Below are 26,181 nucleotides of genomic sequence, written 5' to 3' on the forward strand. Positions count from 1 at the left end.
CACATTCTCTCACCTTTTCATAACCTCTAACCCCTCCCCCAAACCAATCAAAAACCTAGCAATCTCTGCTTTAACCTGCACAATAACTTGGCCTGCATAACCCTTTATGACAACAAAATTCCACAGATTTACCACCCCCCGTCTGAAGAAATTCCTTCTCATCTCAAGATGTGCCTTTATTCTGAGGCTGTGTGCTCTTGGATCCTGGACTCTCCTACCAATAGAAACATTCTTTCCAAGTCCACTCTGTCCTGAATGCAGACTCCAAGTCCACTTTTGCCGCTTATTTCTGAATTCTCTCCTTATTTAGAAAATAGTAAATTGCCTTTGGTGCATGCGGATGGTAAAATCTGAAGGAAAATTAGTGACACGCTAAAGAGAAAGTCAGTGAGGGAATAGAGGTGTTCTGTGAGCTGGCGTAGTTTCATGGTCCAACATCTAATGAAAATGTGGAAAGTGATTGATAGTTGATTATAAACAGATTGGGAGAGTTGATAGATCAGCGATGTGTCTGTACCTCCTAGAGCTCAGCTGGACTACATCCAGAGTTAATTCATAATTAAAATTATGAGTATGTGTTACACACCACCATCCCCTGCAAACCAGGCACAACCTTAATTTTAAATTCGAGAATTGGAGGATGTGTACAGAAGCATAAAGATTTTGTACTTTTACTGAGATTTTAGATATTGCTTTGAATAACCTCTGAAGTTCAATCTTCAGAATAATGTTTGACTGTGTGTCTGCTGTGGCTTCATTAGTGATTTTGTCTTCCTTCTGAATCAGAAGGTTGCAATCCCATTCCAGAGACGTGAGGAAAAAAGTTGAGGCTACTGTTCCACTACAGTACTGAGAGCAAAGGAGAGGCTGTCTGTTGAGTGGGACGATATATTGTGGTCTCATCTGTTCTCTGGGGTGGATGCAGAGGATCCAAATGTAACATTTGTAGCACAAATATATCCCTTGTATCCTGGTGAATATTTATCCCTAATCAATGTCTCTTGGAGAAACAATCTCATCATTAATGCAATTTCCCCACATCCCAAAGCCATGGGTTAGTAGGTTAATTAGCCACTGTAAGTGGCCTCTAATGTGTCAGTGAGTGTTAGAATCTAGGGAGAGTTGATGAGAATAACATAGTATTATCATAAATGAGTGGTTGGTCTGACTTAATGGGCTGAAGGGCTTGTATCCATACTGTGGTATCTTTCATAATGGGAGATTGCTGCATGTAAATTGGCTGGAATCCCGTCTATATTACAACATGCTCATCTATCAGGAGCTGGTTTGAAAGCTGACCGAAATATTAATATGGAACGAGAAAGAAGAGTTTTCTTTCTAGTATACTTATGAGGGAAGGGAAAGGTACCATTGGGATATAAATATGTCTTCATTCATCCTGAAAATTTCCAGCTGAACCCATCAGGGAAATTCATGGCAGCGTACTTTTAATGGAGGCACCAGTTCTGCAACAAATTTTCTTGACCATCAGAGAGGAGGTTGAACAATGTGTTGGTGGTTACCATCAGATGAAACTGTATTTGGAACAGTCCACACAACCTTGTTTTCTTTGCCTGCAAATTATCCAAAACTAAATTGAAACAAAATGTTGTAATGAAGTGGGGTTTTGTGTCATTAAAACCTCCTGAATGTTGAGGGGTTCCAGTTGGGTTGTGGGAAATGGTGTGAGGTATGGATGGAGTAGAAGAATAAATCATGTCAACAACAATTTGGATCTGTGAAGCATTTCTTTTAAAGGGAGGATCCAGAGGACTGGGTTATGGATGCTGGCAAACATATTGAAATTCCACACTGGCATCCAATAAAATTAAATTAAATACATTTGGAAAGCTAGTGTTGGTAATAATCTCAAAACTATCAGATCATCAGTCTGGCTTATTCATGTCTTCCACTAGGAAATCTCCTGCCCTTGCCCATCTGAGCTATGTGATTCCAGAACCACTCTCCCTCCCACCTGTACTCTAGTAAGGCACTCAGTTCAGGAAAGGGCAGTAAATGCTGGCCAAGTCGGTAATGCCTTCTGACATGCATCTTAAAGGAAAATGGATAAATCCCAAGCCAGTTCAAATATCCTAGTCATGCAGAGGAGGAGGAGGAGGAGAAGATGGCGACGCGACACAGCTTGCAGCGGCCACTCTGGTGAACGATATCTGTCAAGTAGGGTGCTGTGCACAATCCTGATTTGATGGAGACAGACGTGAGAAGCACGGAGGAACATCTGGAGAAACTTCTGAAATGCCTGTTTCACTGCTGCTGCTAAGGTGTGATCCAGAATCTCCGGAGGGGAAGGTCCCGAGTCCTCAGCTTTGCTTGTTGCTCGGCGGCTGGGGCGGGGTCAAAGCACTTGGCTGAGATGGTGCTCAGTGTCGGAGGGCTGGTCAGAAGCTCGAAGTTTTCGGACGGACTAAGAGTCGACTGCGGTCGGGTGCTTCCAATGCATCGGCAAGTTTGGAGCGCTTGGGAGTTCATGCAGGGAGGGTTGCTCCCTTCTACCGTCTGTGTGAGATGATGGGGCTATCGGGACTTGAGACTTTTTTTTTACTGTGCCCATGGTCTGCTCTTTATCAAATTACGGTATTGCTTTGCACTGTTGTAACTATTTGTTATAATTATGTGGTTTTGTCAGTTTTAGTCTTGGTTTGGCCTGTGTTTCTGTGATATCACTCTGGAGGAACATTGTATCATTATTAATGCATGCATTTCTAAATGACAATAAACGAGTACTGAGTGTCCTCATAATCTAATCTAATCTAATATGCATGGAAGTGGGGCCCTATGACCCAACTGGTCCATGCCAACAGAAATTCCCATCTCTGCTATTCCCATTTGCCCTATATTCCTTCAAGCTTTCTTAGGTACTTGTCCAAGTCCTCCTTAAAATATTGTTATTGTAACTGCCTAAGTCACTTCTGGCAGCTCATTCCATAAACTACACTTTCTAGGTAGATACAGGTGCTTCTCGGGTTCCTATTAAATCTTTCCCCTCTCTCCTTTAACCTGCACCCTCATTCATGACTCGCTGGCCTTAAGAAAAGAATACAAGTGCCCCTCATAATTTTATTTACCTCTATAAGATTGCCCCTCCTTCTCCATGCCTCAGTGAATAAAGCACTAAACTCCTTTACCTCTCTCCATGCCTCAATCCATCGAGTCCCAGCAGCATTCCCATAAATCTCCTCTGCTCTCCTTCCAGTTTAATAGCAATTCAATGGAATGTTTGGGAGAATAGGCCCAGAGGAGGGAGAAGAGGATGCAGGGGAGCCCTATACCATTTTAACAACTGCCTTTTTGCATGTAGTGTTTTTAATCCTGTGGCACTGCTGTAGAATATTTGACGGGTTAGAGTCAGACCCACAGCAGTCAGTCAAGTTGCCAGGCAACGGTATGTGCAACCTTTTGTTTTCTCCCTCATTAGTCATGATACCAGGTAACAGGGGTCAGGAGTGTTGGTTTCTGCAGCCTCGTGCAGTTTAATCACGGGATTTAGTGTTTTGTTTTTCTCAACTCTCCTACTGCAGAGGATATTTTTTCTATTTTTTCTATCCTGTTTTAACCAGTATGAAACAATTGCGATCGATTTTAATACTGGGGAAGCGGGGGGCGGGGGGGCAGTGGAAGTCATGAGTTGACAATTCCTTACAGCACTTCCAGCCTGAAGATGTAGAAGCACAAAATATTCTCCTCACTGCGAGTTAATTAGAAGGCCAAAAGGAATGCAAAGTGTCAACATATTGCAAGAGAAGGAATGAAAGGATTTGCATTTTCTCTGTGCCTTTCCCCTACCCGAGGGCATCCAAAAACATTCCAAGTCAATCTTTGGAATATGAGATGGCAGCTAATTTGCCCACAATCAGTTTCTGCACGCAACAAGCTGATAATGACCAAATTAAACTGTTTTGATTGGTTGAATATTAAATTGGAGGTAGAATCCAGTGGCTCCTCCATGAACCCATGCTGTGAGACCTGGGAAGTCTATGGGTTTGATCCATAGTTTCTGGTGATTCCTTCAAGGCACCTGGCCCAAAACATTGGGCCACCTGAACCAAGGCCTCCTTTTCTTCCATAAACTCTGATCCTGTAAAACTTCTGGAGAAACAACTGGGATGTTTCACATTGTTATGCAAGTGTGTTCAAAGTAAATTTGTTGTGGAAGTATATACCGTATATATCACCCTATGCTACCCTGAGATTCATTTTCTTGCAGAAATTCACAGTAGAATGAAGAAATAAAATGAAACAAAGACTGATCATCAATGGTCAAAAGAAGACAAATCTGTGCCAATACAAAAATACAGTATAAATTAGTTAATACATAATACTGAGAATGAAAATGAATCCATAGGCTGTGGAATCAGTTCAGTGTTGAGTGAAGTTATCCATGCTGGTTCAGGAGCCTGATGGTTGAGAGTAATAACTGTTCCTGAATCTGGTGGTGTGGGGCCTAAGGCTTGTTTTCCCCCTTCCTAATGGTAGCAGTGCAAAAAGAGCATGGTCTGGATGGTGGGAGTCCTTGATGGATGCTGCTTTCTGTGGCAGTGCTCGTTGTAGATGTGTTCAGTGGTGAGGAGGGCTATATCCACCACATTTAATAGGTTTTTCTTCTCTTGGGCATTAGTGTTTCCATAGCAGATCATGATGCAGTCAGTCAGGATACTCTCCACTGTGCATCAATAGAAGTTTGTCAAGGTTTCAGATGACATGCCGGGTCTACACAAACTTCTTAGAAAGCAGAGAAGCTGCCATGCTTTGTAATGACACTCACATGCTGGACCCAGGATAGATCCTCCAAAATGATAATGGCAAGGAATTTGAAATTACTGACCAGCCCCCCCCCCCCCCCCGATCCCCTCATGAGTACTAGCTCATGGGCCTCCAGTTTCCTCCTCCTGTATAATCAACTACTGTATTGTATTCGGTTTTGCTGACATTGAGTGAGAAGTTGTTCTTATGGCACCACTTGACAAGATTTTCAATTTCCCTCCTGTATGCCAATTTGTCACCACCTTTGATATGGCCAATAAGGTGTTGTTGTCAGCAAACTTAAATATAACATTGAAGCTGTACTTGGCCTCACAGTCATTAGTATAAAGTGAGAAGAGTAGGGCGATAGGCATACCTATAACTTCAACATAACGTAACCTTACCTCAGCTCTTGAACTCAATCCCTCAGCTAATAAAAGCCAACACTTTTATTACCACACCATAAACTTTCTTAACCACCCTATCAACTTGCATCGCATCTTTGAAGGAACACTCACAACACGCTGGAAGAACTCAGCAGGTCGGGCAGCATCCGTGGAAAAGATCGGTTGACGTTTCGGGCCAGAACCCTTCATCAGGACTGTAGGTGGAAGGGGCAGAGGCCCTATAAAGAAGGTGGGGGGAGGATGGGAAGGAGAAGGCTGGTAGGTATCAGGTGAAAAACCAGTAAGGGGAAAGGTAAAGGGGAGGCAGTGAGGTGATAGACAGGAAAGGTGAAGAAAGAATAGGGGAAAACACAATGGGTAGTAGAAGGAGGGGGAACCAAGAGGGAGGTGGTAGGCAGCTGGGGGAGGGGGCAGAGTGACATAGGGATAGGGGAAGGGAGGGGGAGGGAATTACCGGAAGTTGGAGAATTCTATTTTCATACCAAGGGGCTGGAGACTACCTAGACGGTATATGAGGTGTTGCTCCTCCAACCTGAGTTTAGCCTCATCATGGCAGTAGAGGAGGCCATGTATGGACATATCTGAATGGGAGTGGGAAGCAGAGTTGAAGTGGGTGGCTACTGGGAGATCCTGTCTGTTTTGGCGGACGGAGCGGAGGTGCTCGACGAAGCGGTCCCCCAATCTGTGTCGGGTTTCACCGATGTAGAGGAGGCCGCACCGGGAGCACCAGATGTAATAGGTGACCCCAACAGACTCACAAGTGAAGTCTGGCCTCACTTGGAAGGACTGTTTGGGGCCCTGAATGGTGGCAAGAGAGTAAGTGTAGGGACAGGTGTAGCACTTGCGCTTACAGGGATAAGTGCCAGGTGGGAGATCCGTGGGGAGGGACCGATCCCTGGGGGGGGTGGAGAGGGAAAGATGTGCTTAGTGGCGGGGTCCTGTTGAAGGTGGCAGAAGTTGCGGAGGGTAATGTGCTGGATCCGGAGGCTAGTGGGGTGGTAGGTGAGGACAAGGGGAACTCTGTCCCTGCGGGAGGATGGGGTGAGAGCCGAAGTGCGCGAAATGGAGGAGATGCGGGTGAGGGCATCATTGATGACAGCAGAAGGGAAACCACGATCCTTAAAGAAAAAGAACATTTGAGATGTCCTGGAACGGAAAACCTCATCCTCGGAGCAGATGCGGCAGAGACGGAGGAACTGGGACTAGGGAATGGCATTTTTGCATGTGGCGGGGTGGGAAGAGATATAGTTGAGGTAGTTATGAGAGTCAGTGGGTTTGTAGAAGATGTCAGTGGACAGTCTGTCTCCAGAGATGGAGACCGAGAGGTCGAGATCTATGGATGTAGACCCTAAATCCCTCTGTTTCTCAACAATAAGGATCCTGCCATTAATGTTATACTCTGCTTTCAAGTGCAACCTTCCGAAGTGTATCACTTCACACTTCTCCAGATTGAACTCCATCTGCCACTTTTCAGCTCAGCTTTGTATCAATGGCCAGTTGTAACCTGCGGTTATCTCCCAAAAGCATTGAAAGCCAAGTTACGGGCATGGTTCTTCAGTGCATATCCAGTGGAGTGATAGATCCTGTTCTTTCATGTGACCTGAGCTTCCTGTTCATTGTGGAAGTTAGTCAATGCAGATAAAGATTCAACAGAAAAGGTGAAATGACCAAGGCAACTCTTGCCCATGTGACTTGGGACAACTTCAAATAAAGACCATACCAGTAACAGGAACTTCTACACCATGCAATTTAGCACAGTTTCTCTTTTTTTAATTATAGAGGTGTTCTGCAGAATGTAATTTGACTCTCTCTATGAATTGAATTTGTGAAGGAAGTTAGTTCTTGAATAAATTAGGAAAGTTAAATAATAGAATGACATCCATAAATTAAAAGGCATTCTGTTACAGAGGAAGATTTTATATCATATTTACTTTAATATAGGTAAAATGTGTAAGACTTTTCCAAGGAGCATGGAGACAGAGGAGCAGCACAGAAACGGGCCCTTCGGCCCACTGAATCGTTTCTAACCATCGGACACCCATTTAACTAATCCTGCATTAATCCCCATTTTGTTCTTTTCGCATCTTCAACTCCTCTCTCCGGACTCTGCCTCTCACTTCCACACTTGGGGCAATTCACAGAAGGCAATTAGCCTACCAGCCTGCTCTTCTTTGGGCTGTGCAAAGAAACTAGAGGACCCAGATGAAGGCCACACTGTCGTGTCAGCTGCACGTGAGATTAGGATTGAACAGAGCTCTCTTGATTTGAGGTAATGACACTATTTTCTGTGCAACTGTGCTACATTATCAAAATAATTGATGCCATATTACATGAGATTATAGGGTAATAGCTTGATAGTTGATTTTTCTGAACGTTTTATGGGGAGGGGAAGGGAGAGAGGCACAGTGGTTTCAGGAAAATGATTGGAACCTTAGCGTCTTAAGACGTAGCTGTGATTGATGGGGTGATTAAAGAGGCTAGAGGTAGAGGTACACAGATCTAGAAGGAGATTGGAAATAGGATCAGGTGGGACCAAGAGGCCAATTAGGAATATGAATGAGAATCCTGTAATGCTGCTCAACACCTTGGTTGACCTCCAGAATTAATTTATTCATTTTTCAGGATCCATCCATAACTGGAAATGATTACTATGTTCTTCTCATTGTGCTGTTGTGTAGGCACTTAGAGGATTTAGACCTGCAATGATAAAGGAACAACAATATATTTCAAAACCCAAAAGTGCAACAGCAGCTGGATGGCATTGTCAGTCATATTTTATTGATGATTGAGAGTAGATTGACTGTATAAATATTGGCAGGACATAGAGTAGAAGTCCCTCTTTCTTCTTTGAAATAGAGTCTTAGCACCTCTTGCATCCATCGTGGGGAAATTGACACTTTTGACAGTGCAGCACTAAAAAAAAGGTACAGCATTTGCACCTCAAAGTTTGTGCTTTATTCTCAGAAGTGGGTTTTGTACCTATAGCATCAAAGTCCGACATAGGAAGAGTACTGCATGGTCAGTGCAGTGGGGAAGATTTACATTATCTGAGTCTGGGTGAGGGTTGTTAGATAGCCTGGGGATTGCAAGTGACTACATCATATTAGGCATAAGAACACCAATGACCACAGGCCCTCTGGGCTGCAAAGTTAGTCTCACTTGTGAGTTCCTGTCTCTCACAACAAATAGTCACACCAAATCCCATACAAAGCTGTGTGATCCCTTGAGGGAGGCAAAATTTCTGGCTAGAATTAGGGCTGGGGGATGGACCATTTTTTCCTCTTCCCACCACTGACAGCATCTATAGGAGGCACTGCCTCATGAAAACAACATCAATCATCAAAGATCTCCACCACAGGAGTCATGTCGTCTTTTCATTTCTACCATTGGGCAGGAGGTACAGGAATCCGAAGTTCCACATCAGTAGGTTCAGAAACTGCTGCTTTCCTACAACAATCAGGTTCTTGAACTAACCTCTAAAACCCTAACCCTACCTCAGAAATGCAACTTCAGATCTCTTGCACAACCATGGACATGACTCTGAATTTTTTTTTTGTTTTTTTTTGCATTTATTTCTTGTTTTGCACAGTATTTTATTGCAACATTAGGTGTAATTTGTGTATATTTATATGCTGCATGTCTGCCTGTGGATCCGCTGCAAGCAAGTTTTTCATTGTACCTGCACCTCACTGTACTTGTGTATATGGTAATGGTAGTAGTTTGGAAATATGTGAGTTAGGCATCTGGGTGACATAATCTATCCATTGGAATTGGTGTTGCTTTACCTTGTTAGAGATGCTGTACGTGCTGACCTTCTCCAGTACACTGGTGTGTCTGTCCTTTCAGCTGATCCTCAAAATCTTTCATAAGAGTCTTTGGTGGTACTGTTCCAGGGCCTGAAAGCCCTGGCATATGACAATAATGTTGGCTTGGCTTGTATTAAACGATGCAGTTTGTTTTTAGGATTTTTTTCAGATATTCAGTTTTGATTTAATTAGTGATCCATGGCTGTCATTTTCTCTTTGTTACAGTAGCTCACCCAGTGTTTCAGGAATGCTGTGGTCGGTCATTTGGAATTGCACTATATTTAATGGTTTCATTTTTTTTCTCTGCTTGCCCTCCATTTTGGGTACATCGGTGGTTTAATACATTGGCTCTCCCTCAGCTAGAAAATAGGAAGGCAGTGGTTCAGGTCTCAGTCCAGGAGCTCCAGTATAAAAAAGACCAGATTGACACCTCAGTGCCATTGAGGAATGGATGCACAGTTAGAGATCTATCTCTTGTATTCAACTTTAGGCTGAGGCTCCTTCTCTTTCAGGTGCATGCAAATGATTTTATGTTTTATATTTTCCCCAGTGCTCTGGTCAGCAGAGTACTTCAATGGTCATTGTGACATTGCTATATATAAGTTAATTTTATTTTTATTTTACTTATTTATTGAGATAAAGCATAGAATAGGCCCTGCTGGCCCTTCGAGCCATGCTGCCCAGCAATCCCTCGATTTAATCCTAGCCTAATCATAGGAAAAATTACAATGGTCAGTTAATCTGCCAACTGTAGATTAGTCTTTGAACTGTGGGAGGAAACGGAGCACCCAGAGGAAACCCACATTGTCATGGGGAGAACTAAACCCTGGAACTCCTTACTGGCAGTGGCAGGAATTGAACCCAGGTCACTGGTACTGTAGGGTTGTGCTAGCTACTGCACTACCATACTGCCATGTTTTCGGTTAATTATAGAGACTACATTGGATCTGTAAAATGAACGTGGATATCCTGAGGCTGTGAAAGACACTGATGTATTACAGCCTCCCTGTATTTCTGGCTGTATGTAGCAGATACTGATTTCTCTCCTTGGTGGAAATCCTAGTTGTAAATACTAGTTTATTGCTGATCAGGGCGTGCAACTTGATTAAATCAAATATACAATTTTAAAAATCCGAGGTCAGTAAGAGCCAAATTGAAGCTACTAAATCATTTGTAATTCCTTGTTTGCTCACCAGTGTGGTCTGAGGAAACAACTTCACAGCAATGTGAATAACTCTTAAACCATTCTCATTAATAGGCTCTAACTGAACCAGCCACACACATACCATGGCTATAGTAACAACCATCTCTTTGGTACAAGTCAAAAGTAAAACTGCTCTCTCTCTGCCTGGAAGAGTGCAGCTCCATCAACTCCCAAGGAACTTGCTGATTGGCGACCTGATCCACTTTGCCAAAACATTCTCTTATGCTGTCATGGTGCTGTGATATGTAACATCTATAAACAGTGTTGCAGTATCTCATCAGGACTTTCCTGCTTCCTCCTCCTCCAGCATTTTGTGTGTGCTGCTCCAGATTTCCAGCATCTACAGTTTCTCTTGTGAGCCAAGTTTTCATCTGATTAAATGGCAAGTGGTGTTTAGTACCATAACAGTTAATCCAAATCAATTTTTAATTAAATCTTCATTGATTTCAAAAATAACAGGAAGCACATCAATGTAATACCAGACTTCCTTGGTTAGGAATACCTGATTTACTGACTTCCCGACATATGAACAAGCTCTCACAATATCCTTAAATTCTGAAGCCTGACCTACGTACACCTGTTCATTCCAATGAAGGGTAGAGCTAGTCTCCTCTCTATCTCACTCTTTTTATTAATTGTTCCTTGTTAGTCTTGCATAAGTTTTATGCCATTCATTACAATACTGTACAGGAATGGTTACCATGTTGAGTATTTCTTGTGCATTTTCCAGCTTATGAACAAAATTATATTTGCATTTGCACAGTGTGTTCATTCATCCTGTTTACAGTTACTGTTCTATAGATTTGCTAAATATGCCCTCAGAAAAAAGAATCTCAGGGTTGTACATGGTGACAAGTATGTACTCTGATAATAAATTTTACTTTGAAAATTATCCTACAGCATCCATAACACAGAACCTATTCGTTATCTTGGGTCGATCTGTAACAAGGAACTCAGTTTGTTTACATTTAACAAATAATAATGATTTGCATAGAATAGGCTGTGACTCACAACCAGCTGCTTGAGGCCAATTAGAGATGAGGAATAATCTCTATTGCTCCTCTAAGTTTTAAGTTCAAGTTTAATTGTCATTCAACTATACATGAATATAGTCAAACGAAACAGCATTCCTGTAGGGCCAAGGTGCAAGCATATCACCAACAGCATACAATGCATTGCACATAGCGTATAGCATAAATAGTACATGTGTGTAACGTATTGCAAGAGACATTCTCTATTGGCCAGGCATGTCAACTCAGATAGAAGATATTGTGTCTCAGTGTGCTGTCTGTAATGAAAACAAAAACAGCAATCCAAGAGAGCCTCTGCTTCCTCACCCACTACCAGGAAGACCATGGGAGAAGATTGGCACAGATCCCTTTCACTACAATGGTACGGAATATCTGTTTTGTGTGGACTACTATTCAAAATATCCGGAGATCACCAAGTTAAGTGACACGTCCAGTCAAGGTGTCATTACCACAATGAAGTCGACATTCACAAGACATGGGATTCCGGATGTCGTTGTTAGTGACAATGGTCCACAATATGCCAGTGGTGAGTTCAGAGGGTTCTCAGAAAGCTGGGAATTTCAACATGTTACTTCCAGTCCAGGGCACGCTCAGTCTAATGGACAAGCAGAGAGAACTGTACAAACTGTCAAGAGCATGCTCAAGAAGGCACAAAGCAGCAACAGTGACCCTTACATTGCTCTGCTTGAATACCGCAACACACCGATCGAGGGTGTGGGGTTCTCTCCTGTGTAGCTGTTGATGGGACATCGTCTGAAGTCCAAACTGCCAACATCCACAACTCTACTGACTCCTGAAGGTAATGCTCAAGTACATGACAAGCAAAAGTACAAGCAAATAAAGCAAAAGAGCTACTATGACAGACATACAATACAGTTGCCAGATCTACATACAGGTGAAAATATCAGAATACAGAGAGGGGACACTTGGCAACCAGCTGTGGTTGTGAACAGACGTCAGCAACCAAGATCCTTCATAGTTCGCACGCTGAATGGAAGAGTCTACAGTAGGAACAGGAAGCATCTGCTGAAGACCGGCGAGAATGAGTTTCCACGTACAGGTGCACAGGACATTTCCACAGATACAGACATGGAAACAGACGACACCAAGAGTGATGCAGACTGCAAAGACACAGAGGTCACTCAAGAGACTGACATGGATGAAGGTCAAGCACAGTCACAGTTGTATCACACACGGTCTGGGAGACAAGTCAAACTTCCAGCTAGATACAGAGACTAGACATACAGTTTGAGGCAAAGTCACACATGTCATAAGTTCCAAGGTGTGAAATAAAAGGTTTATTAGTCTATGTTAGTAAAAGAAAATACACTGCTATTAGTATTGTAAAATATAATGCAGAATACAGTACAAGAAAGTAAGTTTTTTTTAGTTTATGTCATAGTTGTTGCACTGTGAGAAGGGCATACCTAGAGGCATTGTTTTGGTAATCCACAGTGTTACCAAAAAAAATCTTGAGAAGGGGGATGTAATGTATTGTGTGAGTATTCGTATTATCAGAGTGCGTATGACGTCAGGACGGGGAAAAGGGTTTAAAAAAGTGGAAGTCTGGTGAATAAACGTTGGTTGTTCAATCTACACCGGTGTCCGAGTCACATAAATATTACAATGTGGTTACAATTTCAGAAAACATACAATCAGAAAGAAAAAATATATACAGCCCTAGTCCCTGAGTGTCCAGCTTGCTTTTGCACCGAACGGGCACCGGAGAGTAGCACTGATGGGAGGGGCCAGCACCCAACCCAAACAGATTCCTGCACGCCCACAGAGCTTCAGATCTCCTCCCCTGGGCGACTGCAACAGCTGACCCCATGGCCTAGGGCTAGTCCTCACCACAACCAACTCCCCTGCCACTGGTCTTGCCAAAGAACCAGTGAATTAGACTGGCAGTGTTCTACATTACCAATGACCAAAAGGGTTGCGTGATCACGATAAAAAAAATCCAAGACAGTTACTCGCACTTATTTTTGGATTGTGCACCATTCAACAGCACATGACAAGTCCAGGCGACAGCACAACAATGAGTCATAACAATGGTACACAGTAAGCCCAGCTCCATCGTCATCAAGCCAATGCTGATGGGATAGTACTACAGTACTTGATGTTCTTAGTACCCAGCAGCGACTTGTGATCATGCAAGTGGTGTACAAGATGAACAAATACATTTTTGATTAGACCTGACGATGCCACTACATGGAAGCATGCCGCCATCTTACTGGAAGTGGCCAGCAACACACCCATTCCTTTTGGTAAATAGAATGAACCCTAATACTTCCCTCTGACTTATTTTCAAAGTGTAAATAAGCCAAATGCTGTGTTAATAAATTGGAAGCTTTCAATTACTAGTTTTTCTTTTCTCATTGAGATCAATTTAAAACTTCCAATTTAACTTGCAGTGATACAAAGCCCCTAATTGTAACTTAATTTGGATGAAAGTGTAGCTTGGGAAACTAGTTAAGACCAAAATAGTTGTTATTATCTACTGATGAAGAGTCTTTGTGATGTTACTGTTTTGGGATCATGTTTCGGTAACAACTCACAACTTTTCTATGTTCCTTTGTTTTACATAGGAAGATAAGAGCAAGAGTAGGCTACTCTGTCCCTCAGGCCTGTTCCACAATTGAATATGATGATGACTGGTCTGCCTTCGAGCTTACTTTCCCTTCTGTGCCAGTTCCCATGGCCCTCATTTCTCTAATCTTTCAACAAAATGTCTACCTCATTAAGTACCCCAGCAATTCTCACTCTCTAATTGTTCTATTTGCTTGATGGCTTGGTAAACAACATAATTACCTCAGTAACCCTGGCTTTGCCCCATTGATGAATTTCTTTTGCTCCATTCATCTATGACCTAACCTCTCTGCAACTTGGGTTTTAATTTTCCCATTATGATGCAAGGTTTTTAGTCAGAAATGTAAACTCTGTTCACTTTCCACAGATGTTGCTTGAACTGCTCAGTTTTCCAGCATTGTTGGAAATGAATAAATTTCATTGGGATCTGGAAGGCTGATGAAAACATTCAGTATCAGTTGCCCAAAGGAGATTCAGCCTGGGTATCAGAAGGTGAGTCCACCAGTTGTAGGATATCACAAGGTGAAGAACAGAGGTCTAAAAATGGAGGGACACTGAAACTCTGGGCATTTAGGCTCTAGGATTTAGTGGGATAAAGAAAGGAGGCACAATAGTGAGATGAATAACATATTGGGAGCAAAAGAGAGGAGGGGCAGTTATGGTAATGATGACTACAGATGTCCTTCCAAAGAATAATATGTAATTCATATTCATGTATTGGACACACATGTTCTGTGTTACTGTGAAAAGCAATCATGATGTTTGAAAATTTGATTTTTCTTCTGAATCTAATCCATCTTGGTGCTCAGACCAAATGAATTGAATAACATAATCACCCCAAATGTTCTAAATGCAGCATGTAATTATCTCCTGTGCCTCAGTCCATTTGCTGTTCCCCCAGTATAGATGTAGACTGGCACTAATTTCCATCAGTAAATCATGATATTGCACAAATAATCTCTGCTCCAAATCATTAAGAAAAAAAGTTTTCCTTTTCTTTAATTGAAACAACAGAACTTCAGGGTTATGGGCCAAATTGCCAATGACTTTGAGTATAATTAATGCCAATAAGGTCACAAAATTCAAGCCACAGGGACAAAATCTAGCCCAAAAAAAATCACATTATAATCATTTATAAATGTTTTGCATTGCACTTAATAATTTATTATATGTAAATTTGCAACACATTTCAATTTCTTTTTCCACCCGGATTCAATGCGTTTGTCTTTGACATTGAATTGCAGGTTGAATACAATAAGCATAGATGGTCCAGTAAGCAAGCAGTCATCCCTGATCATTTGAAACTCATTACCTTTTGTAGTGTAACTTTTTTTTCCCTCTGTGCCAGGCAATGAACATCTCCTAGAGAGGAGAGTACAATTACGTACCTTTGAAATACCGTGGCATTAATATAATCAATTCTCCAATTGTCAGTGTTCTGGGAGGCACCATTAATTTCTGCTTTCTGCAAGGCACAAGTCAGGAGTGAGATACAATATTCTCAATTTTCCCTGAATAAATGTAGCCTCAACAAAATGAAGCTCATTTAGTAGTCCTCTTCATTGCCATTCCTTTCACCACCCTAAGCATTCTATTTCTCACAAATTCACAAGGCACTATTATAGTGGAATGCATTTGACTTAACCAGTTCTTGAGCATCTCAACACAATCCAGGGCAGCAGCCCACTTTATTGCCACCTCAGTGGTCACAATAAATATTCTTGCTATCTCCATCACCTCATGGCTGTTGTGTGTACTCACCACAAAGTGTACTGCTATTTACACCCAAGGCTGCTGCTACAACTTTTTGTAGATCTGTGACCTCTACCAATTGGAAAAATAAAAGCAAAATGTACAAAGACATCACACCAAGTTGTATGTTATCCTGACTTGAGAATATTCCTTGATTGTCACTAGATTTAAATTGTTCAACTCTTTACTCAACATGTTGGGAATACCTTTAATATAGAGAGTGCAGTGATTTAAGAAGACTGTCATTACTACTTTTCTGAGAGAGAGGCAGTAAATTATGGCCTTTTGGTGACACCCATAATTCAAAAAAGAATTAAAGAATATTTTCTTTGTATAATGGTTATTCCCCCTGCATTTCTCCTGTATTCTTCAATACCAGCAAAACAAATGTAAGTTTGAGTATAATATAATATTTTGATTATCCCAGCATGTAATAGTCAAGATATGACACAGCAAAATATATAATTAGGTTGAACATTGCTGTTCATTGAGCCTCTCCCTAACCAATTCAAACAATGTTTGCACACAAGGTCTGTGATCTTTTCTGGGGCCATTTGTGAGTGTTTCGGTCTGATTTGGAGCTTAAGTACAAGTTTAATTCAAAGTTCAAAGTAAATTTATTAACAAAGTACCTAAACGATATGTCCATAAGACATAGGAGCAGAAATCATGGCTGATTTTTTTTTCTCCTCCTCAACCCCATTTCCCAGCCTTCTCCCCGTAACCTTTGACACCATGTCCAATCAAGAACCTATCAATCTCTGCCTTAAATACACCCAATGACCTGGCCTCCACAGCTGCATGTGGCAACAAATTCCACAATTCACCACCCTCTGGCTAAAGAAATTTCTCTGCATCTCTGTTTTGAATGGACGCCCCTCCATCCTGAGGCTGTGCTCTCTTGTCCTAGACTTTCCCACCATGAGAAACATCCTTTTCACATCAACTCTGTCTAGCCTTTCAACATTCGAAAGGTTTCAATGAGATCTTCCCCCCTCATCCTTCCAAATTCCAGTGAATACGACCCAGAGCCATCAAATGTTCCTCGTATGATAACCCTTTCATTTCTAGAATCATCCTTGTGAACTTCCTCTGGACCCTCCCCAATACCAACACATCTGTTCTAAGTTGTGGAGCCCAAAACTGTACACAATACTATTTCTTACCCTGAGATTCATTTCTTGCAGGCATTCACAGTAAATCAAAGAAACACAATAGAATCGATGGAAAAACTACACAAAAGATGGACAAACAATGTCCAAAAGACTACAAATTCTGCAAATACAAAAAGAAAAACAAAATAATAACAACAAGTAATATGAGGACATGATTTGTAGAGTCCTTAAAGTGAATCCATGTGTTGTGGAATCAGTTCAATGTTTGGGTGAGTAAAGTTATTCACTTTGATTCAGGAGCTGGTTGAGGGGGTAACAACTGTTCCTGAACCTGGTGAGTGTGGGACTCGAGGCACCTATACCGTCTCCCCAATGGCAGCAGTGAGAAGAGAGCACAGCCTGGATGGTAGAGGTCCTTGATTATGGATACTGCTTTCCTCTGTTAGCACTCCTTGTAGATGTGCTCTGTGTAGGGAGGGCTTTACTTGAGATGGACTTGACTTCATTCACTACCATTTGTCAGCTTTTCTATACAAGGGCATTGGTGTTTCCATACCAGACCATGATGCAACCAGTCAGTATTCTCTCCATCATGCACCTATACCAAAGAATCTCCTCAAACCCCTAATGAAATATAGCTATTGCCATGCCTTCTTTGTAATTGCATCAATAAGTTGGGCCCAGGATAGATCCTCAGAGATGTTGACACCCTAGAAATTGAAACTGGTCACCCTTTCCACTGCAGACTGCTCAATGAGGACTCGCGTGTGTTCTTTTTGATTCCCTGTCCTGTTGTCCACAGCAAATTCTTTGTTCTTGCTGCCACTGAGTGCAAGGTTATTGTTGTGATACCACTCAACTAGCTGATCTATCTCACTTCTGTACGTTTCCTCAGCACCATCTGAAATTCTGCCAGCAACAGTTGTGTCATCAGCAAATTTATAGATGGCATTTGAGCTATGCCTAGCCACATAGTCGTGGGTGTAGGGAGAGTAGAGCAGTGAACTATTTATGCATCAGTGAGGTATGCTGGTATTGAATGTCAAAGTTCAAGAAAAGGTAAAAGTAAGATTTATTATCAGAGTACATACCTGTCCTTGAAATTCTTTTCCTGCAGGCATACTTAGCAAATCTCCTTCCTTCCGCCCTTAATTCCTGCTGGAGTCGTTGGGGTGCCATCATGACAAGCTTTGCACCAGTCTGCTCCATCTGTCGCGGTTGTGTGCCAGAGCCTGAGTCACCGCAAATGTTTTCCCTGTCCATTCTCTAATGTTGTCCATCCATCTTTTCCTCTGTCTACCTCTCCTTCTTTTCCCCTCCACAGTTCCTTGTAGAACGGTCTTTGCAAGGCCACTGGATCTTGTTACGTGGCCGTACCAACTCAGCTTTCTTTTCTTCACCATTGTGAGAAGGTCTTCATGGGGGCCAATGTGGTGCTGGATTCCCTTGTGGACCTGCTCGTTTGTGATGTGGTCCAAGTATGAGATGCTCAAGATGTTGCGATAGCATCTCATTTCCAATGCCTGTATCTTCCTGTGTAGCTCTGCTGTGAGGGTCCTTGTCTCACATGTGTACAGGAAGATGGAGAATACCAATGCACCTGGGAGTCTGATCTTGTACTTCATGGTGATGTTGCTGTCCCTCCATATTGTCTTGAGTTTGGAAAGTGCAGTCATTGTGCGGTTCTTGCCAGCACTTCTGGTCTTGATCCTTCATCACTGATGATGGCCCCCAGGTATTTGAACTGCTGCACTGTCTCAAGTTTCTGACCATGGACTGAGATGTCTGTTTTGATGGCACCGTAGGCATTTGTCATGAGCTTGGTTTTCTCAGCACTTATTTCCATTCCAAACTTTGTGGAGGCTTTGTCAAGATGGCTGACCTTGAAGACCATGTGGACACAGTCAGCATCGGAGGGAGAAACATCACAAACCTAAGATTTGCTGAAGACATTGATGGACTTAGCAAATCTATAGAACAGTAACTGTAAACAGGAGAAAACTGCAAATGTAGGTATGAATAACAAACATGAAATAACAAGATAAGAATCTTTAAATGAGTGTAAGTATCCTGTTTTGTTCAAGAGCCTGATGGTTGAAGGGTAGTAACTGTTCTTGAACCTGGTGGTGAGTCCTGAGGCACTTGTATCTTCTACCTGATGGCAGTAGCAAGAAAAGAGCCTGAGTGGAGAGCAACGTTTCATGTAGAGGTGCTCAGTAGTTGAGAGGCCTTTACCTGTGATGTACTGGGCCAAATCCACTACCTTTTGTAGGATTTACCATGCAAAATCATTGGTGTTCCCATACCAGGCTATAATGCAGCCAGTCAGCACACTTTCAGCCACTTCTGTAGAAGCTTGCCAAGGTTTTTGATAAGATGCTGAATCCCGGCAGACTCCTGAGGAAGTAGAGGCGCAGTGAGGAGAGGTGTTACTTCCAATTAGCACTGACTGTGGTCTCCCGTTGAGAAAATCAAGGATCTATTTGCAGAGGGAAGTACAGAGGCCCAGAATTTAGAGCTTGTTGATTAGAACTGAGGGTATGATAGAACTCAATGCTGAGCTATAATGAATAGACCATAGACCATAAGACATAGGAACAGAATTAGGCCATTAGGCCCATCAAGTCTGCTCTGCCATGGCTGATCCATTTCCCTCAGCCCCAATCTTCCTGTCTCATCCCTGTATCCCTTCATGCCGACTTATCAAGAAACTATCAACCTCTACCTTAAGTATACCCAATAACTTGGCTTCCACAGTCACTTGTGGGAACAAATTCTAGATTCACCACTCACAGGCTAAAGAAATTCCTCATCTCAGTTCTAAAGAGATCACATCCAATTTTAACAGGACCTTTCAACATACAACAGGTTTCAATGAGATCCCTCCTTATTCTTCTAAATTCTAATGAGAACAGGCCCAGAGACATCAAACACTCCTCATATAATAAGCATTTCAATCCCAGAATCATTTTTCTGAGCCACCTTTGAATGCTCTCCAATGTCAGCACAGTCAGCACAATTTCTTCAGTAAGGGGCCCAAAACTGCTCACAATACTCCAAGTGAGGCCTCACTAGTGCTTTATAAAGCCTCAACATTACATCCTTGCTTTTATATTTTAGTCTCTGAAAATGAATGCTAACATTGGCACAATTAACTCAATCTTACAAATGAACCTTTAGGAAATCTAGCATGAGGACTCTAAGGCTCTTTGCACCTCAGATTTTTGAATTTGCTCTCCATTTAGAAAGTATTCTACACTTTTATTTCTTCTACCAAAGTGCATGACCATGCACTTCCCAACATTATACCATCAACCACTTCTTTGCCCATTCACCTAATCTAAGTCCTTCTGCAGCCTCTCTACTTCGACACTACCTGCCCATCCACCTATCTTATTGTTGTCCACAAACTTGGCCAGAAAGCCATCAATTCCGTCATCCAAATCATTGACAAATAATTTAAAAAGCAGTCACAATAAAGACCTCTGTGGAACACAACTAGTCACTGGCAGGCAACCAGAAAAGGCTCCCCTTATTTCCACTCTTTGTCTCCTGCCAATCAGCCAATGCTCTATACATGCTAATACTGTACCTTTCCCGTAACATCATGGTCTCACGTGCAGCACTTGGTCAAAGAATTTTTGAAAATCCAAGTACACTGCATCCACCGATCCTCCGTTGTTAATCCTGCTTGTTATTTCTTCAATTCCAACAGATTTGTCAAGCAATTTTTTCCCTTAAGGAAACCATTATAATTTTGGCCTATTTTGTCATATGCCTCCAAGTACCAAAACTACATCCTTCACAATCAACTCAAACATCTTCTCAATTATTGAGGTCAGGCTAACTGACCAATAATTTCCTTTCTTCTGCTTCGCTCCCTTCTTGAAGATTGGAGTGACATTTGCAATTTTACAGTCCTCTGGAATCATGCCAGAATCTATTGATTCTTGAAAGATCATTACTAATGCCCCCACAATCTCTTAATTCACCTCTTTCAAAACCCAAGAGTGTTGAACATCTGGTTCAGGTGATTTATCTACCTTCAGACCTTTCAGTTCCCCAAGCAACTTCTCCCTGGTGATGGCAACTTCACTCACTTCTGCCCCATGATGTTCTCGAACTTTCAACATAACACTCATGTCTTCCACGGTAAAGTCAGATGCAAAATACTTATTCAGTTCATAAGCCATTGCCTTGTCCCCATTATTACCTCTCCTGCAGTCTGATACTTACTCTTAACTTTATATATAAAAAAAACTTTTGGTATCCTCTTTACTATTGGCTAGCTTACCTTCGTATTCCATCTAAGCTCTATTATTCGCCCCCACTTTGGCTTTTATGTTTGTTTTGACTTCCTCTGTCAGTCACAGTTATGTCATCCTGCCTTTAGAATACTACTTTGGGATGTATTTATCCCGAATTGCTCACAGAAACTCCAGCTATTGCTGCTCTGCCATCATCCCTACTAGAGTTCCCTCCTAATCAACTCTGCCCAGCTCTTCTCTCATTCCTTTAATTCTCTTTACGCCACTGTAATAATGATACATCAAGCTTTGCCTTCTCCTTCACAAATTGCAGGGGAAATTCTACCATATTATGATCACTGTCCCCAAGAATTCCTCTACCTTAAGCTATCAAATTCCAGTTCATTGCATAACACCCAATTCAGAATCTACTAGTGGGCTCAACCACAAGCTGCTCTAAAATGCAATCTTGTAGGGATTCTACAAATTCCCGTTCTTGGATCTGGCACTAACTTGTTTTCCCCTATCTACCTGCATACTAAAATCGCACATGATTATCAGAATATTGCCTTTTAACATGCATTTTCTATCTTCCTTTGTAATTTGTAACCCACATCTTTACTGTTTGGAGGTCTGTACCCAACTCCCATCGGGGTCTTTTTGCCCTTGCAGCTTTTTTAGCTCTACCCACAATTCTACACCTTCTGATCATGCATCATTTTTCAAAGTATGTTAAGCTCCCAGGCATGAGAGATGTTAATCTCTCAGGCATGATTAAGCAACGCCCACATCATATGTGCCTATCTCTCACTGTGCTAGAGTTCATGTACATTAAACCATATACTCCATGCATTCAAATATAACACACTTACTCTTTTTATGTCCTCCTTTTATCCTCCAATTCATCCCATTAGCTGCAATTACGCCCTACCAGCAGCCTGTCCTTGCTTAGTCTCACTAGACACTGCCTGTGTTTGTAAAACTACTTCCTTGTCACTCCAGCCCCACCCCACCTTCGCCAAATTAGTTCAAACGCTTCTGAACAACTCTGGCAAACCTGCCCCCAGATATTAGCCACCCTCAGGTTCAGGTATAACCCATCCCTTTTGTACAGATCGTACCTTCCCCAGAGGCGACCCCAGTGATCCATAAATCTGAAGCCCTACCCCCTGTACTAGTTCCTCAGCCACACATTTATCTGACAAATGCTCCTATTCTTATCCTCATTGACGCACGACTCAAGCAGCAATCCTGAGATTACTACCTTAGAGGTCTGGCTTTTCTGCTTTCTACCTGGCTCCCTTAAACCTCTCTTCAGGAGCTCCTCACCCTTTCTACTTGTCATTTGTGCCAATATGTACCAAGACATCTGGCTGCTCCCCTTCCCCCTCTAGAATGCTGTGGACCCAATCCAAGACATTCCTGACCCTGGCACCTGAGAGGCAACATATCATCTCTATTACTTTCACAGAATCTCATCTCTATTCCACTATGAAATTTCCAATCACTACTGCAGTCCTCTTCAACCCTCTCCTCTTCTGAGCCACAATGCCAGAGACTGCTCGCTGTCACTGTGGCCTCCCCTCCCCCCACCCCGTCCCCAGTAGGTCATCTCTCTGAACAGTATCCAAAGACAGTGTTCGTATTATTGAGGGGAACAACCACTCTGTACTGACTGCCCATTTCCCTTTCTTCTCCTGGCAGCCACCCAGTTACCTGCCTTCTGCAACCTAGGGCAACTACCTCCCTGTTAGGTCATCTATCATTTTCTCAAGTCTCCCGAATGAGTCTGCAGCTCCTGTTCCTGAACACGTTCTAAATAGTTGCACCTCAGTGTGCCTAGTGCAGAAGTGGTTACCTAGGAGGATGGTGCCTCCCCGAATTCCCACATCTCAAAGAACACGACACAGCCCCTGAAGCCATTTTCACCGCACTAATTGTTCCTTAACAGACGAGGAAAAACATAGGAAACTCAGAAGCAGTCAGAGGAAACTTCCCCTCAGCATTCAGGATGAGGTAGTAAATTGGATTAGATAATGGCTTTGTGAGAGAAGTCAGAGAGTAGATGGTTGCTTCTCCGACTGGAGGCCTGTGACTAGTGATATGCTGCAGGGATTAGTGCTGGGTTCTTCGTCATTTGTCATCTGTATCAATAATCTGGATAGAACATAGAATAGTACAGCACAGTACAGGCCCTTCGGCCCACAATGTTGTGCCGACCCTTAAACCCTGCCTCCCATATAAAACCTCCCCCTCCACCTTAAATTCCTTCCTATACCTGTCTAGTAGTCTCTTAAATTTCATTAGTGTATCTGCCTCCACCACTGACTCAGGCAGTGCATTCTAGGCACCAACCACTCTCTGAGTAAAAAATCCTTCCTCTAATATCCCCCTTGAACTGCCCACCCCTTACCTTAAAACCATGTCCCCTTGTATTGAGCAGTGGTGCCCTGGGGAAGAGGTGCTGGCTATCCACTTTATTTATTCCTCTTAATATCTTGTATACCTCTATCATGTCGCCCCTCATCCTCCTTCTCTCCAAAGAGTAAAGCCCTAGCTCCCTTAATCTCCGATCATAATCTATACTCTCTAAACCAGGCAGCATCCTGGTAAATCTCCTCTGTACCCTTTCCAATGCTTCCACATCCTTCCTATAGTGAGGCGACCAGAACTGGACATAGTACTCCAAGTGCTGTGGCCTAACCAGAGTTTTATAGAGCTGCATGATTACCTCATGACTCTTAAGCTCTATCCCTCGACTTATGAAGGCTAACACCCCATAAGCTTTCTTAACTACCCAATCTACCTGGCAACTTGCAGGGATCTGTGGACATGTACCTCAAGATCCCTCTGCTCCTCCACACTACCAAGTATTCTGCCATTTACTTTGTACTCTGTCTTGGAGTTTGTCCTTCCAAAGTGTACCACCTCACACTTCTCCGGGTTGAACGCCACCTGCCACTTCTCAGCCCACTTCTGCATCTTATCAATGTCTGTCTGCAATCTTCGACAATCCTCAATACTACCAACCTTTGTGTCATCTGCAAACTTGCCAACCCACCTTTCTACCCCCCACATCCAGGTCGTTAATAAAATCATGAAAAGTAGAGGTCCTAGAACCAATCCTTGTGGGACACCACTAGTCACAACCCTCCAATCCGAATATACTCCCTCCACCACAACCCTTTGCTTTCTGTGGGCAAACCAATTCTGAATCCATCTGGCCAAACTTCCCTGGATCCCATGCCTTCTGACTTTCTGAATAACCCTACCATGTGGAACCTTATCAAGTGCCTTATTAAAATTCCCCTTGCAATGATAATAATATGGTTAACTGGATCAGCACATTTGCGAATGGCATCAAGATTGGGGATGTCGTGGACAGTGAGGAAGGCTGTTATGGCTTGCAGAGGGATTTGTATCGGCTGGAAAAATGGTCTGAAAAACGGCAGATGGAATTTAATGCAGACAAATGTGAAGTTTTGAACTTCGGTAGGACTAACCAGGTTAGGTCTTACACAGTGAACAGCAGGCCTGTAAAGAGTGTGGACCTGAAAATGCAGGTCCATAGTTTGTTGAAAGTGGCACCACAGGTAGATGGGGTCATAAAGAAATCTTTTGGCACAATGACCTTCATAAAAAGTGTTGAGCATCAATGTATGTAAATGCGAGCTTGATTTCAATGTTTAAGAGAAGATTGGATAAGTACATGGATAGTAGGGATATGGAAGGCTTTGGTTCCAGTGCAGACCAATGGAAGTAGGCAGTTTAACTGGTTTCAGCATGGACTAGATGGGCCAAACGGCCTGTTTCTGTGCTGTATTTCTCTAAACTCCGACTGCAGCAGTAAAAAATTGAAAATGTCATTGAACATTCTTGCCAGTTGTTTTCAGTGCCCTACCAGGTACACCAGGGCCAGATGCCTTGCTAGGGTTCAAACTCTAGGAAAGATGTTCTGGCATTGGTTTCCAGGACAGTGATCATAGGGTTACCAGGTGCTGCAGGGAAACTCCTCAAAGCTCCTCTGAGTGTTACCACTGAGGAAGTGCCTTCCTCTGGATGAGATACTTTTCTGCAACAACCCTATCCCTACCTCATCTGTGGGATAGTACGGACCACTCTTGCACTAACATAGACTCCTTCCCAAATGTCTTTTCTTGCACAGTCTTTATTTTATTTCCACTCTTTACGGTTAACATCTGTGTTGTTTTTACCCACATGCTGGTAATACTGCTGCTTCCAAGATGTTCACAGTACCTGTATCTATCCATACATGTAAACATGACAAAATTTGACTTGCCTTGAGACCTTATGACTGTGTCTTCACTCGTGATTTAGTAAAAGACTATTTAACAATATTTTGAAGTTCTTTGGCATCTTGGTCCAACTGTTCAAACAAATTATGCATATGTTTTCACTTTGTAATTTTGGAACTTGCTATGTGACAAGGGGTGTTGTGTTTCTGACATGTCAGTCATGACTTCATTTTGCATGGTTGAACACAAATTGACAGGTCTTGAAGTTGTGAAAGACTGCTTAATATCTTGCCAGGTAACCTTAGCCATAGTAGGTGAATCAGAAGGATTGTATATCGCAAGTGAGTCTCAATCATTCCTAATGAGTTGTATTCTGCATAATATATTTCCTAGCTAATTAGTGTGGAAAGAATCAATTGTTCACTCACACGATAGCAGAAAAAGTTCCTGTCAAATGAATTACCTTCCTGTATTGAATGGAATTTCATCTAGTTTGTGGTGTGTTTGTTACTGGTAATCCTTGTATCATTAGTGAATTTCCATTTAAATTACAATATGTTTTAAGCTTCAATGGATAGCCTAATTTCTTTCTCTCTCTTTCCCTTGACATGTCACTTTTTAAATTGTTTTTCAAATAGTTTTATTATACTTCCCTCAATGCCTGTAGCTTCTTTATGTCCTAAAGTACTCAAGATCACTCTGTTGTAGTTTGGGCCTTTTGATCATCTTCAGGTTTAATTGCTTCACCTTTGACAGCCAAGCTTTCAGCTGCAAGACCTTGGGCCCTGTAGATTTCTCCCTGAAACTCTGTTCTCATTTAAGGCTGTTCTGAAAACATACCTTTTCAGCTAAACATTTTGTTTTGTGTTCCGGAATCAACATGCACGGCTCAGCGTCAAATGTGTGCAACAGCATTCCTGCAGATTGCTTTGAGATCTCTTTGCCAGGTTGCAGTCAGTATAGGGAAAAAAAAACTGTTGTTCTCAATTGTTACTGCTCTTGTTACTGGTACT

The 26,181-nt window shown here is 42.3% G+C and overlaps 1 protein-coding gene across 8 annotated transcripts in view; it reads left to right on the plus strand.

Annotated features, from left to right (window-relative positions):
• Positions 1–26,181, plus strand: part of pip5k1ba (phosphatidylinositol-4-phosphate 5-kinase, type I, beta a) — a 175,829-nt gene that overhangs the window by 9,411 nt on the left and 140,237 nt on the right. The window contains exon 1 of one of the 8 annotated variants that reach the window (XM_072258077.1): positions 14,239–14,290. The exons of the other annotated variants lie outside the window; for them this stretch is intronic. The gene's annotated coding sequence lies outside the window, so the exon portion shown is untranslated. Of the gene's footprint in view, positions 1–14,238; positions 14,291–26,181 lie in introns of those variants that run through there. 8 annotated transcript variants of the gene reach the window in all.

The sequence above is a fragment of the Mobula birostris genome, chromosome 5 (genome assembly GCF_030028105.1).
Source record: "Mobula birostris isolate sMobBir1 chromosome 5, sMobBir1.hap1, whole genome shotgun sequence".
Lineage (NCBI taxonomy): Eukaryota > Metazoa > Chordata > Chondrichthyes > Myliobatiformes > Myliobatidae > Mobula > Mobula birostris.